This window comes from Crotalus tigris, unplaced genomic scaffold (assembly GCF_016545835.1).
Source record: "Crotalus tigris isolate CLP2741 ecotype Arizona unplaced genomic scaffold, ASM1654583v1 scf7180000024167.7108832, whole genome shotgun sequence".
Taxonomy (NCBI): Eukaryota; Metazoa; Chordata; class Lepidosauria; order Squamata; family Viperidae; genus Crotalus; species Crotalus tigris.
Window position 1 is genome coordinate 1,909,078 of NW_024100417.1, and position 12,975 is coordinate 1,922,052.

The following is a 12,975-nucleotide window of genomic DNA, read 5'->3' on the forward strand; positions in this document are numbered from 1 at the left end:
GTCTGGAGCTTATCACAGGACTGCCAGTCTCCTGAGGAAAAAAAAAATAACAGGAGGTGGAAGGACAAGGTTCACAGCTGTTACTGAGCTGTATGACCTAAGGTGATGTTGCTTAGACCTGTACAGATTATTGCTCACTCCAAACAGGCATAGGAGGCTGTGTGGGCAGCAGCCTGTTCCACTGCCTCCCATAACAAACAATCCCATTCATAAATTGAAATAGACAACCACGCAGCCATAGTACATCTTCTCCAGAACAATATAATTCCCACAATTATAATGTGTATCAGGCTTTCTGTTTTGGATCAGACATTAACATCCTTTATATGAGTAAAAGTTAAATTACTCTTAAATTAAAGTACAAACTGACCACGCTTCTGCTCTTACGATCAGTAAATAAAAGAATCAGCTCAATGGTTCAATTAATGGTACTTTCAAGAGTGCTGGCTTCCTGGATCTGATAACTTGTCACAAGAAAACATTTCTCAGTTGTTTCCAAATTACCAGCCTGCAATCCATCTACTAGTAGTTCAATTTTGCCCTATCTGCTGTAGGCTGCACTACTCCAGTTTGCCTATCTGTCTTTTTACCTGATAGCTATCTAACAAATTAGCAAGTCCATGGCAAAAGCCATTGTAGTTTTGGAATCTTGTACCAATGAGAAAATATACAAGTTTAAGATTTATGGAGAGTTCAGTGGTCTCTCATATAGAAAACTATGCGCAGAAGCCTTCCTCAAACTGGCAGGCAGCATAGCAATTTTGGTACTTGCAGTTCCAGCATTTCAGGCTGGAGACTACTATTATGTAGACCCATAGGTAAAGATCTATTTTATTTAGTGTACATCTTTTAGGATCTTGCAGATTGCAACATCCAGAAAAACATTCTTTTTGACCATCATACAACCCTTTTCCCCCTACAAACCAAAGTAAAAACATTATATACGAAAAATTCATCATAGAGAGACAGCAGATTTGTATGAGAACCACATAACTAGTGAATGGATGTCCATGCTTTACAATGTACAATCAAACGTCTCAGAATTCATATAACATCTTTCTTAAAGTCTTTATATAATGCTGTGAATTTAGCCAGGAGCTTTCAGATTCAAGAGCAACCTGTTCTTATTGAGATTCAATTTACACAAGCACAAAGATTTGATAAGTGTACAGACCAACTAATCACAGCTAAATTTTAAGCAGTAAGTTATGTCTTGTCCATTTACCAGTACAATATGTGAAACAGCACATATTGACTATGATCCTGATTCATGCAAACAGAAATACAGTGCAGAAAATTTAAGAACTATACAGCAGGAATGCCGTTTCTGGAGAACTTGTCTTCATATTTATCAAGTCAATTTGGAACTAGCTGATTAATTAAAGAAGATCCTACTACTTCAATAGAATGAGGAACAGATTACGGAGAAAGATTTAACTTAACTATTTTTATTACAGTTTTCCCTTTCAGTGTCTCCCTCAAAACTATAGGATATCCCATGTCTGTCTTTCCAGTTTTCAAATATGAACACCCAGACCCTCAACTCTATTTAGTAAAAGGGTCTTTTTGGTGTTTCAGAACATTTATAATAAGCACACATTGCAAGAACGAGATATGTAAAAAATACCTTAGATCAGACCTTTATCCCAGTTGGATGATATTATTAATAATGTAAACTTCTCTCCCCCAGTCTGAGAACCCTCTAAATTTGTATCTGTAAATTTCTCAGTAGTAAGTATGATATCTAGGAATTTTGGACATTGAGATCTATAGTTTTGGAGGGAGTCCAAGTTGAAGAGAGATTTTAATGTGCTAACAATGACTTTCTAGATTTTTAGCCTTTCTGGAGATGCCAAAAACTAAACCAGGACTTTTTTAAAAGCAAAAGAGGCATTCTACCAAATATAGTAGATGAAAGGCAAACTTGGATGAAGGACAAAATGTGGTCAGATATTAAGAGGTAGAATAAATTGCAAGATCAACAGAGGGAGAAGAATAATCTCAGTATATTTTCTGAGACGGGATGAACAAGTCATATCATTCTGTCCCTTCAAGGCACATACCGCACACATTTTGAAGTGTAACCAAGCTAAGAAGCATTTTAGAAAAGACTGAATCTAGAACCAATTTTAGCTTTTTAGGGGTAAAGATATTAAACAAGATGAAGGCACATTTTTCAATTTGATTATGAAGCTACGAAATGGATGCATGTATGCTTTTTAGTTCTAAGATATACTTATGCCATACAGCTACAAGCTTTCAATAATTTAAAATGAACAGACAAGTAGAATCCATACATGCCTACGCATAACAATAGAAATCATTCCATTCAAAGTGCAGTTTTAAAATAGCCTTTTTCAAAACAGTGCAAAGCAGAGCTAAGCCCCTTCTTAACAACACCGGAGCAGGAAGAATGATTTCTATATACCACTTGCCACTCCCCTTCTCTAAACCTGCTGCTTGGCAATAGATATAAAAGATATACACTTTGCCCTATGTGGCAGGAAAGAAAAAAAAAGCTAAACCTTGCTAACTTAATTAATTGAAAACTTTAATGATTAGCTGGGCTTGCTAATCAAAACCATAACTTGCAACAGACCCTCAAAGGCTGCTTTTGGATGATGAATTTTGCATTCTGGTTGAGCCGTATTGAGAATGTTGTATTTTTGCACCTTCAAGCAACTGAACTTGAACCCACAAGTAGACAAACAAAACCTGTCTCCATATTAAGATATAGATGCAACTTTTGTAGATCAATGAAAATAACCTAACAACAGAAGATGACTTCTATTAAATGGGCACAGCATCCATCCTGGCCAAAAAAAAGTAACCAGCCCACTCTAATCTTCTAAATATTTAATCAGACAAAGACTTCAAATAAATATAATCTTTTCTACTTCTTTTCTCTCTGTATGCCAATATTCCAAAACAAACATTGTTTGCCATTTATTTACAAAAGTTGTACCCATACTTGATTATTTCCCTTGATAATCTTCGTGTTAAAACATATATACTGACAATATACACAAAACAAAGAGATCTACCTGACTTAAAACACTGAACAACTAGGGTTTCACAAAGTCCTTAGGGAAGTTATTCCATTTGATTACAAAACTAAGCAGAGACGCTATGAAGTTTATGTAAGTACATTTCCTCCACCACCCTTCCTTGCCCTTCTGCCTTTCAATGCCCCACTCTTACCCAAATATTCCTTGCCTTTACTCTATTTTTAGTTCTCCTCCTGTACCTCATGCAATCTAGTCCCTGCTGATCTCATTATACAATCATATCTCATGATTAAAGAAGAGGTGGGGAATATGTGCTGTATGATAAGTACTTGAATCAATTTAACAAATCTTGTTGGAATTCTGAGATATTTCATCTTTTATTTTTAACTGTGTTTTCTTCATGGCTATAAACAAAGAGCAACCCCCTCCCAGCTTACCTATGTGATGGTAAAAAAATGTCTTCTGCAGGAAACAAATACATGATTTCTGGATTACTTCAAATCACCTGCCTGTTTGTTAGTCAAAAAGAAATTTGCTACAGGTATCCAGTCAGAACAAGATAAAGGTTTTCTACAAAGAATTAAGAGTTTCCCTGGGCAAAGAGCCCAGTTTTTATTTAACTTCTGAGCATAGTGAGTTATAATCCATCCATTAGCCTTCACTATATTTTAACACTGCCATAAAGAGCTAGGATTCAGTGCTCATTGAGTTTAGGATAAATTAAAAGAATATGTTTCATAGCTAGATATCAAAACATTGCGAACACTGCAACCACAACAGCTGGCGTAGCATAGCACAATCAAATTAGTGAAAGTCCTCGTGGCTGCATTCACACAGTAATTTTAGTACCTCAAGGTATTGCACAAATTTACAAATGGCTTAATCCAGTAAATAGTTATGGATATTGTACGAATCCAGCCTATACATATCAATGCATCTATTAGAGGTCTAAAAGACGATTATTCTGTTTGTTTGAATTTATTAGCTGCCCAATTCCAATACATTCTGAATGTTAAAAAGCTAATTCAGGCATAGATAGTGAAAACAAAATAGTGGGAAGCAGTTTTCTCTGTCCCCAATTTTGTGAAGTGGGTCTCCTCCAAGGTTTCCACCTTATATTTATAAGGGACAGCCTTTATGAAGGGCTATTTAAGAAGGCAGATCTTGAGTAGAGAAATGATGGGGAGAAAAGAAACAAATACCTCCTTTCATGTTATTTTTCTATTTACTTTAAACTGATACCTCTTTGAAATTCTTTTTAAAAAATAGGGGGAAGGCTATTAAAGTTCTAATGGCAGTTTTTATATGCAACCATAAATAGAACAGGAGTTACCCCCTTCACTTATTCTTAGGCAAACAGAATATGGATATGAATATCAGAATTATGCAGATAATCCCATGAGGCATTCCCTCCCACCCATATATACATGCACCCAACTGGTTTAGTACATGCCAAAATTTCAGCCAGTTAACAATTAGTGGTTGTCTGAATCAGCCTTTAAATCCCTGCATTGTATTTCTGCACTTTCATGGGCTTTGACTGCGCAGAAATATCTAATTAAGAACCAAGAAATGGAGCCAAATTTCCTGTACATGGATGGAAACCAGACAGCAGTAAAACTATCACCACTTTGTATTTTTAGCCCTCAAGACTGACAAAGCAAAATCTTGCTTCAGGTTGTGTCTCAAGCCAAACAGTTCTCTGACTGACTGGTTCACACATACACTCAGGGCTTTTCAGGCTCAATGCTGCAGAAAATACGTAAACAAACAGGCAAACAAATCAGTATCAAACTAAAACTTAGATTTTGGATTTTTAATTCTATAACCCACCCCAAATTACTATATGTGAGTTGGGCAGCCATATAAATAATATATAAATTCCAGGCTGATAGCACCAACCTTATCTGAACAGCCATTCTGATCAGTTACCTGTTGAAAGGTTATAGAAGTGTTCTGTTCAACTACTAAGGAGAAGAATTAGCTCCCCTAAGAAAGGGAGCTAATGGGTTGTATTAAAATACTCTATTTTCCTCCAAAATTTAAGCACAGTCTTTTGAGGAAAAGAGTTTGGAGAAGAGTTTCAAGGAGGCAGCCTGTTCACCATCCATGCCCTTCAGGGCTGAAGGGGGGGGGGGGAAGTATAACCTAAAACTAAGCAAAATAACTTGTGATGGCAAATTTAACAGAAAATTAACAGTGCAGGATTTCTAGACTAGACAGTAGAGAGAAATTCTAAGTAAATATTTTAGACAAGTATTTTTTTTAGAAAATAAAATACATATAAAGTAGTCTATAATTATAATGTGGAACGCAGTTATCCAAGTAACATTGAGAACATCACTAAACTAGCCAACAGAACACAGAAATAGAAATACTAGGTGAAAAAAATCCCTAAATACAAGTTCAAACACATGGCCTACCTGCTACAATATTTCTGAAAAGTTCTGTTTCAAAAAAACTGTGCCCGCCTCTTCCTCATTTCTTCTGGACCCCCACCAGATTAGCCACTGCATATTTATTGCACAGTAATTAAATAATCATCTGGAAGTGTCCTCTGGGCACCAGATCCCAGACTGTGAGTCAGCACAGCACCCACTCTTGCCCCACCAGTGGATATTTGAACACCCCCTCCAAGCAGTTCTAAAAGAGTGTGCTGAGTGAGCTCCTTTCTTTTGTCAGCTAACCACCAAAGTAAAAACAGGGTTGCCTGCTGGTTGAATTATTTTTTTAATTAACTGTCCTATTTTAATTGACTAATTGAACCATTAAGAGATTAAAATCTTGCAATTATTATCCCAGATTTCCCCCAGCAGCCTCACAGCTTTTCTCACACCCTGTGAAGCTTGATCATCTGTTTCTGCTTCATGAAACAAAGGGTGGACACCCTGGAAGCTCCTTCAATGTTCTCCCAACAAATATCTTTCCTGTGTTATTCTATATTTAACATAGAGTTAAATAGGATGCATATGTAGGATGAAAATAGGATGCATATGTAGGATGAAAAAGTGTATTTAGCTGAAAGAATATAAAGTTCCTTAACTTTGATATAACCAGGGCAATGCACAATTCCTTCTGAAATTACCTGTGGAACTTCCCGCCCTAACAAATATAGGTTGCACTCCTTTTGAACTAGGATCATGTGACCCTATATTTTGCTATTGGAGTCAAATGGATGGTGATACTTTTGACAGCAATAAGGTCCCTTCCAGTAGCTGGATGAAACCCTCCTATTATCTTAATGATGTCTTGCTGATTTCCCTTTCTTCCTCTGAAGGCAGAGCGCTCATCCTACAAGTCCCACAATTAAAATAAAACCCTATTTCCAACTTGCCCTGTTCTATAATGCAGGATGACAATCAGATCTCACTGCATGATATGGCATTAACATGATATAGGCCAGTGGTTCTCAACCTGTGAATCGGGACCCCATTTGGGGTCAAACGACCATTTCACGGGGGTCGCCAAACAACGCAGTCCGCCATTTTTTTCCCCTTTTCCTTAGCTGTGCTACTCCTTTTTATTCTATTGGCTTTTGAAAGCCAATAGAATAGACTCTCTTGAATAGAGTCTAATTCTATTGGCTTTCAAAAGCCAATAGGAATTGTTCAGGCTGTCTCTGCCCTGCTGAGCCCGCCAAAACTCCCGTTCTGCAAACGGTGCTGCACCAGTTGAGTAGTCCTTGACTTACGACCGGTTGAGTAGTCCTCGACTTACGACCGGTTGGGGGTTGCAGCATTAAAAAGGTTGAGAACCACTGATATAGGCAATCCCTAGCATAAGAATGTCTGACTTATGGACAACTTGTATTTTCAAACAGATTGTCATAAAGCCTACCATATTAAACATTTGAGTTAAATACAATGTTTTATAATAACACACACTTTATGATGCTCACATGAAAACACTACATGGCTTCAATCAGCAGGAGGAAGGATTTTTGCCAGTTTAAGTCAGATCACACTATTGTTAACGCTGCATTGACTATGCAACTTCATATTTGGCTTACATTTTTCTCTTATTTACTCTGGTAATCATGCCTCCAAGATGTAGATCCAATGCAAGCATTGGGGATGCATCAAAGAAAAGGAAAACTAATCATGATTGAAAATAAAGTGAAAATAACAAAGTAATCAGAAGGATATGAAACAGCATCAATCATTAGAAAATTATTAGGCTACGGTGGGTCAACAGTTGGAACAATTTTAAAGGATAAAGTGAAAATAATGGAGCATGTGAAACTATAACTTATAATATATACTTATGAAAACTATAATATATAATATATACTAAGACAAACATTTGATTAACGCTAAATAACCATTCTGATTTACCTACAAATTTTATTTAAAGACAGACTTAGGAACCAGTCTGTCACAACCTGGGAACTGGATGCAGCCATAGCTAGTAAGCCAGTATTGAGAAATCAGAAAGAAGCACTAAAACATGACCAGGGAACAGGGAGACTTGATGTCTTCACTGACAGGTCACAAATTAGCTTAAAAAAATATGAAGGTTGCTGAGTTGGCCATATGCTGATGCCAATTATTTGGTTAATTAGCATCATGCATTATTATAGAACTTTGATAACACAGCCCAAGTCTATGATGAGGAAAGCTAACTAGTCAGAAGCTGCATGATGAAATAGTTCAGATTTATCAATTTCTATACCTATGCTATTGCTATGTCCTACTGATAAAGCCATCAGATTTCCCTGACCTTTATTTGCTATTGAGCAATGCAGATTTAATTCCCAATACATTTCTTAATCACAGTTGCTGGCTATATAAAGGCAAAGATTCTTGTTCATCTTGCTACATCCAAACAATTCTGCTTGTGACCCTAGAATGTTCCCTCCGATCCAAAAATCCAAGATATTGGCATTAAATATAAAGAACAATTTTGAATTTTCCTTTTTCTGTCTTGGCTCCATTGAGAAAGTTTGTCCATCTCATAGCCTTCTCTTTTTGCCCTGTCCTCCAGACACAAAAATGAATTGAAGGAACTACAGAATACTTTCCTGGGTCTAGAGTCCACGTTACATGTTATCATCTGTGTAAAAAATTTCAAGTAATTTACACAATTAAATATAATTATGCAGGTGTTGAAGCTGTCACTGACCAGAGCAAAAAGACTTGTAAGGCTTACAGAGCAATCTGTATGTAGACTTTTCTATAATTGTTGCTAATTTCTATGTAGAATCTCAATAATATATGAAAATATCCATATACAGAAGATTAGTATAATTGATTTAATCAAAGTTCCCGTTCTTTTAAATTTAAAACCCAAATATTGACTCATCATTGCAATTAATGGGTTTCGGTGGATTTCCACTTATCATTTGAAGATTTTTAAACAAACTGGAAAGTCATATATTGAATAAAATCAAAATGCTGTTTTCTAGCAAGTGCCAGCCCTCCTACCACCCTTTTGGAATGAAAAAGCAGTCTTACCTTAAAGGGGCTTTGGGGGTTTTGTTTCCAGGTACTTGTTACTGAGAGGAAAATCAGGGAGGTTTACACCTAATATCCAAGTCACTGCAACTGCATGCAGTTTTTGTTCACATTTCCAATCCCTTCCTTCTCTCTTCCCAGCACTGCCTCACTCTGGTTGTGCCAAAAAAACTGTGTGACTTGTTTTGACTTGAGTCAGAGAAGCAGGGCAGGTGAGCAATACCTTTTCAGCACAAGAGAATCAGTGGAGCCAAATCCTTCCAGGCACAAAAGCACAAGCTGACACATAACACCAGAAGGGAGGGACTAGATTAAACATCTCTTGCAAAAGTTAGCAAGGAATCCCCCAGTCCTGAATAAGCAGGGAAAGCTGCAATAACCTACTGCAGTCAGTTCTAAGTCCACATGCATGAAAATATATTTTCTGCCTTTGTAACTTACTTGCCAGAGAAACACGCTTTGAGCACTTTCTCTGGTGATCAGCAAAAAGACTTCATTAGCATGTAAATACTACCAGACTATTCCTATAGTTCTGTAATCCAATCAATGCGAAGATTGTTTTTCCTAATGCTGTTTTCAATAGAATACATGTTGGGCTCAAAAACATAATACAATGAGACAACTAATTGATAAAAAAGAAGAAGAAAACAGCTTTAAGAGGTGGTCTGCTGTACTGTAGTAGAAAAACAGAGGGGGGAAGTGTTTAACCCTTTGCTCACAAATAATTTTTAGCCCCACAGAGTTCCAGATGAGTTTCTCTAAAAAGAAACTTAAAACTTAAAAGAGCACTGAATAATGGAAGCATCAAGGAGCATTGCATTTTAAAGCTGCTTTTCCTATAAAAGTAACAGTTGGCAAATGAATTGAAGGAGCACTTTAAGTATTGTAGTGTTTTAACTTTTATAAGCCACTCATGAAATCAGAAGTTTATCCAGGTGGTTTGTAAACAAAAATGTGCAATTCGAGTATTTTTAAAAGTATGATATTAAAGTGCAAAGTGTATCTGTTATTAATGTTTAAATCACAATTTTTCTCAAATAGAGAACTAACAGAGGTGGGAGCCTTGTCTTCTTTCAATTATCACTTCTCTATATACCACAGTGGAAGAAAAGCGGCACTTAAAATATTTACTGATGAGGGATGATATAGTAACCTAATGTACACAGGTCCAGTTGGGAATGAAAGAAAAACATTAATTCAAAAGCAGGTTAGCCGTTTCATGCATTCAAAATATTTGCCATTACAGAGATAAAGGTGTGGGGCTAAAGTCAGGCATATAATCACCTTTAATTCATGCCCTGCAATAAACATACAAGATGAACTAGTTTTCATGTGGGTGGCTACTGTTATCTAAGCTCTGTGGCCTTGCAGATAGTAATGACTCAAAGCAATACTGCCTTTGCTTCAACTTTCTGAAGATAAAACATACAGAATGCCCAATTCACCTAGAAGGCACCAGGCTGGGGAGGAAAGAGGGACAAATCCTGTCACAGAAAGATAAATCCATCCATTTGGCATCCCTTGAGTCTGCCACTATCAGCATTTGTGTCACAGGATAGAAAAACTGTCTCCAAGCATGATCATTAAACAATACAATAGCTTCATCCAGGCTGAGGGCCACACAGAGCATTTGACAACATTCTAGAAAATAGCTGTTAGGGATAAACAAATCCAACATTTGTTTCCCTTTAATTAAAAGTAAAAATATATGATTACATTCCAGTGAATCATATATGTATATGTATGTGTATGTGTGTGTACTGTATAGATACTGTACAGATATAGGTACCAAAATGCATTTTAAATTCTAGGTACCAAAATGCATTTTAAAAAATCAGGTTTGGCTTATCCATAGATGGGCTTAATTATGAGTGTACAGATAGTCCTCACTTAATGACTGGCTGTTTAATGACTGTTCAAAGTTACAATGGGCTCAGAAAGTCTGCTTTACAGCCTCTAAAGCACTTTCAACTATCATAAAGCATCGCACCGCCCCTTTCACATGAACGCATTTCAAGCACTGAGCAACTGGCTTGCATTTATAACCAGTTGCCCATTGTCTCACTATCATGTGACCACAATTTGTGATGCCTTTTGCCATTTTCCACAGAAAACCGCAAAAGACAGCCATATTGGATTCACTTCATGACTATCAGGTTCACTTAATAACAATTGTAAAATTGACCAATAAGTCATGTAGAATCACACTGCAACGCACTTAAAAGCCACCCCAATTTGTATCCAAAATTCCAGGTTCAGTTGTGGTCATAAATCAAGGATTGCCTGCATACAGTGATACTTTTTTTAAAATACCCTCATTTCCAATAGGCCCTTGTGTATAAACCCATATGTAGATAAGTAGTCCCTCAGATTTTTAATTAAAGATCATGGGTTAAAATACTATGGATTAAAATACTACTACTAAAATACAGAAATACTATATTGATACAGTTTTACTTGGTCCAATAAGTATCATTATAGAAACTTAGAAAATCCGGGGGGGGGGGAGAGAGGGGTTCTTTATGGTTCTTTTTACTGTTTCTTTCTTCTATTTCCACTGGAAACAGCATAAACGAGAATATTAACAATACAAATAAAGAGCCAGCTTGGTGTGGTGGTTAAAGTGCTAGTCAGGAGACCATGTGTTCTAGTCCTGGCTTAGGCATGAAAGCCAGCCAGGTGATTTTGATCCAGTCACTCTTTCTCAGCCCAACCAACTTCACAGGGTTGTTATTGGGGGAAACAGGGGGAGGAAGGAGTATTATGTGTGTTTGCCACCTTGAGTTACTTATAAATTAATAAAGGAGGGCCATAAATCAAGTCAAATAATAAATATTTGAAACAATTACAGCAGCATGTGTTTGCTATTTTATCCTTTAAAAAAAAACCTAAGAAATACTGCAGCTTAAGTTCTTTAGTATCCTACATTTCAGTCACTGATGCAAACCAGTTAGGAGGTGGTGGGATTGCCAGCAGCTATCCTGTATGGGAAATCACTAAACTGACTGATAACTGATGTTTCTTAGTGAAATATCCTCAGGTAAAGTTCTACCCACCCAAATTGGATCCTGGAAGGAATATAAAAGGACTATTTGTTCCAGCTGAACCTGCCTGGAATAAGAAAAATCTGCAGTGTTTCTGCATCTTTTGTTGTTCTTCAGTTTTAACATTTATTTATTTATTTGTTTATTTGTTTGTTTATTTATTTATGAGACTTATATACCGCTTTAAGTGCAAGCACTCTCTAAGCGGTGTACACCAGTAAGCAATGTATGTATGTATGTATGTATGTATGTATGTATGTATGTATGTATATATATATATATATATATATATATATATATATATATATATATATATATTTACATTGCCCCCAACAATCTGGGTCCTCATTTTACCTACCCCGGAAGGATGGAAGGCTGAGTCAACCTTGAGCCGGTGAGATTTGACTTGCTCATTAGCCCCACTTCTTGGCTTGTGCTTCAATCCCAATTTGATTTTTGGTTTAATTTCTGGTTTACCTGATTTGTCTATTCAATTTTACTCTTCAATTATTCTTACTCATAAAATGAGTCCCAGCTCACCTGAGTCTGTTGCCTATAACTGAGCTCTTTTCCTGATTTCCAGGAAAATCTGGAGTGTGCACCTAAAGGTCAGAATGGACCCTTTACGTGTTATTGAGCAAATTGTGACCCTCAGCCTTGTTTCACAGAGTAAAAAAGTCTGTCTAATGATGTTGTCCAAGGGATAAATAAAATGAGGATTGCAAAATGAATACATTATATAAATTTAAGCGTGAGTACCAATCATAAAGGCTCCTGTCCTGATTGGTCTACTTTGATCAAATAATTTGATATCAAACAAGTACAGCTCCACACATGCACAGCAGTGCAAATCTTAAGCCTGGGAACTTTACTCCTCTGGTTTCGCTCTGTGTTTCATATAGCCGAAGAAAATTTAAATGTGATGTTTATTCAAATAAACAAGCCCTGGGGGGATTATTTACCATAGATCAAGATAAAGTACCAAAGCATATCTGTTGCAATTTTTCCTTCAACTTTGACCTCCATAGAATTTGACCAATGATCAAGCTTATCAGCAAACTATACTACAGCTGTAGGAGAAGCCATATCATTGAGGAAGCTGGCTTTCTCAGGGTAACAGGGTAACTGAACTGATATCTGAGAAGTCTGTACATCATAGACACAAAGAACCTACCCCATGAGAAATGTGGAGAAAGCAACAAACAGATTTAAGCCAAGGAAGACAGCAGCACCGTTTCTTGGTGGAATGACTTATTCAGTATTCTGCGTCTCCTGAATGGGACTGTATAGTAGTCCTTGTTTAGTGATCACAATTTAGACTAGCAACTTGGTCATGAAATGAAGTGGTTGCTAAGTGAAACCACAACTGTGCTTATGATCTTCAGCTTTCCTTTGCTTTACAAACCTGTGGTAGTAAATGCAGGGATTGGTTGTAAAGTTTTTATTTTATTTTATTCATCACCTTTCTAT

At 36.7% G+C, this 12,975-nt stretch overlaps 1 protein-coding gene across 5 annotated transcripts in view; it reads right to left on the bottom strand.

The window, feature by feature from the left end:
* Positions 1-12,975, bottom strand: part of INAVA (innate immunity activator) — a 79,426-nt gene that overhangs the window by 25,172 nt on the left and 41,279 nt on the right. For 2 of the 5 annotated variants that reach the window (XM_039323188.1, XM_039323191.1), the window contains exon 1: positions 8,462-8,746. The exons of 2 other annotated variants lie outside the window; for them this stretch is intronic. The gene's annotated coding sequence lies outside the window, so the exon portion shown is untranslated. Of the gene's footprint in view, positions 1-8,461; positions 8,747-12,975 lie in introns of those variants that run through there. One more of the 5 variants, XM_039323192.1, reaches the window with a different exon arrangement.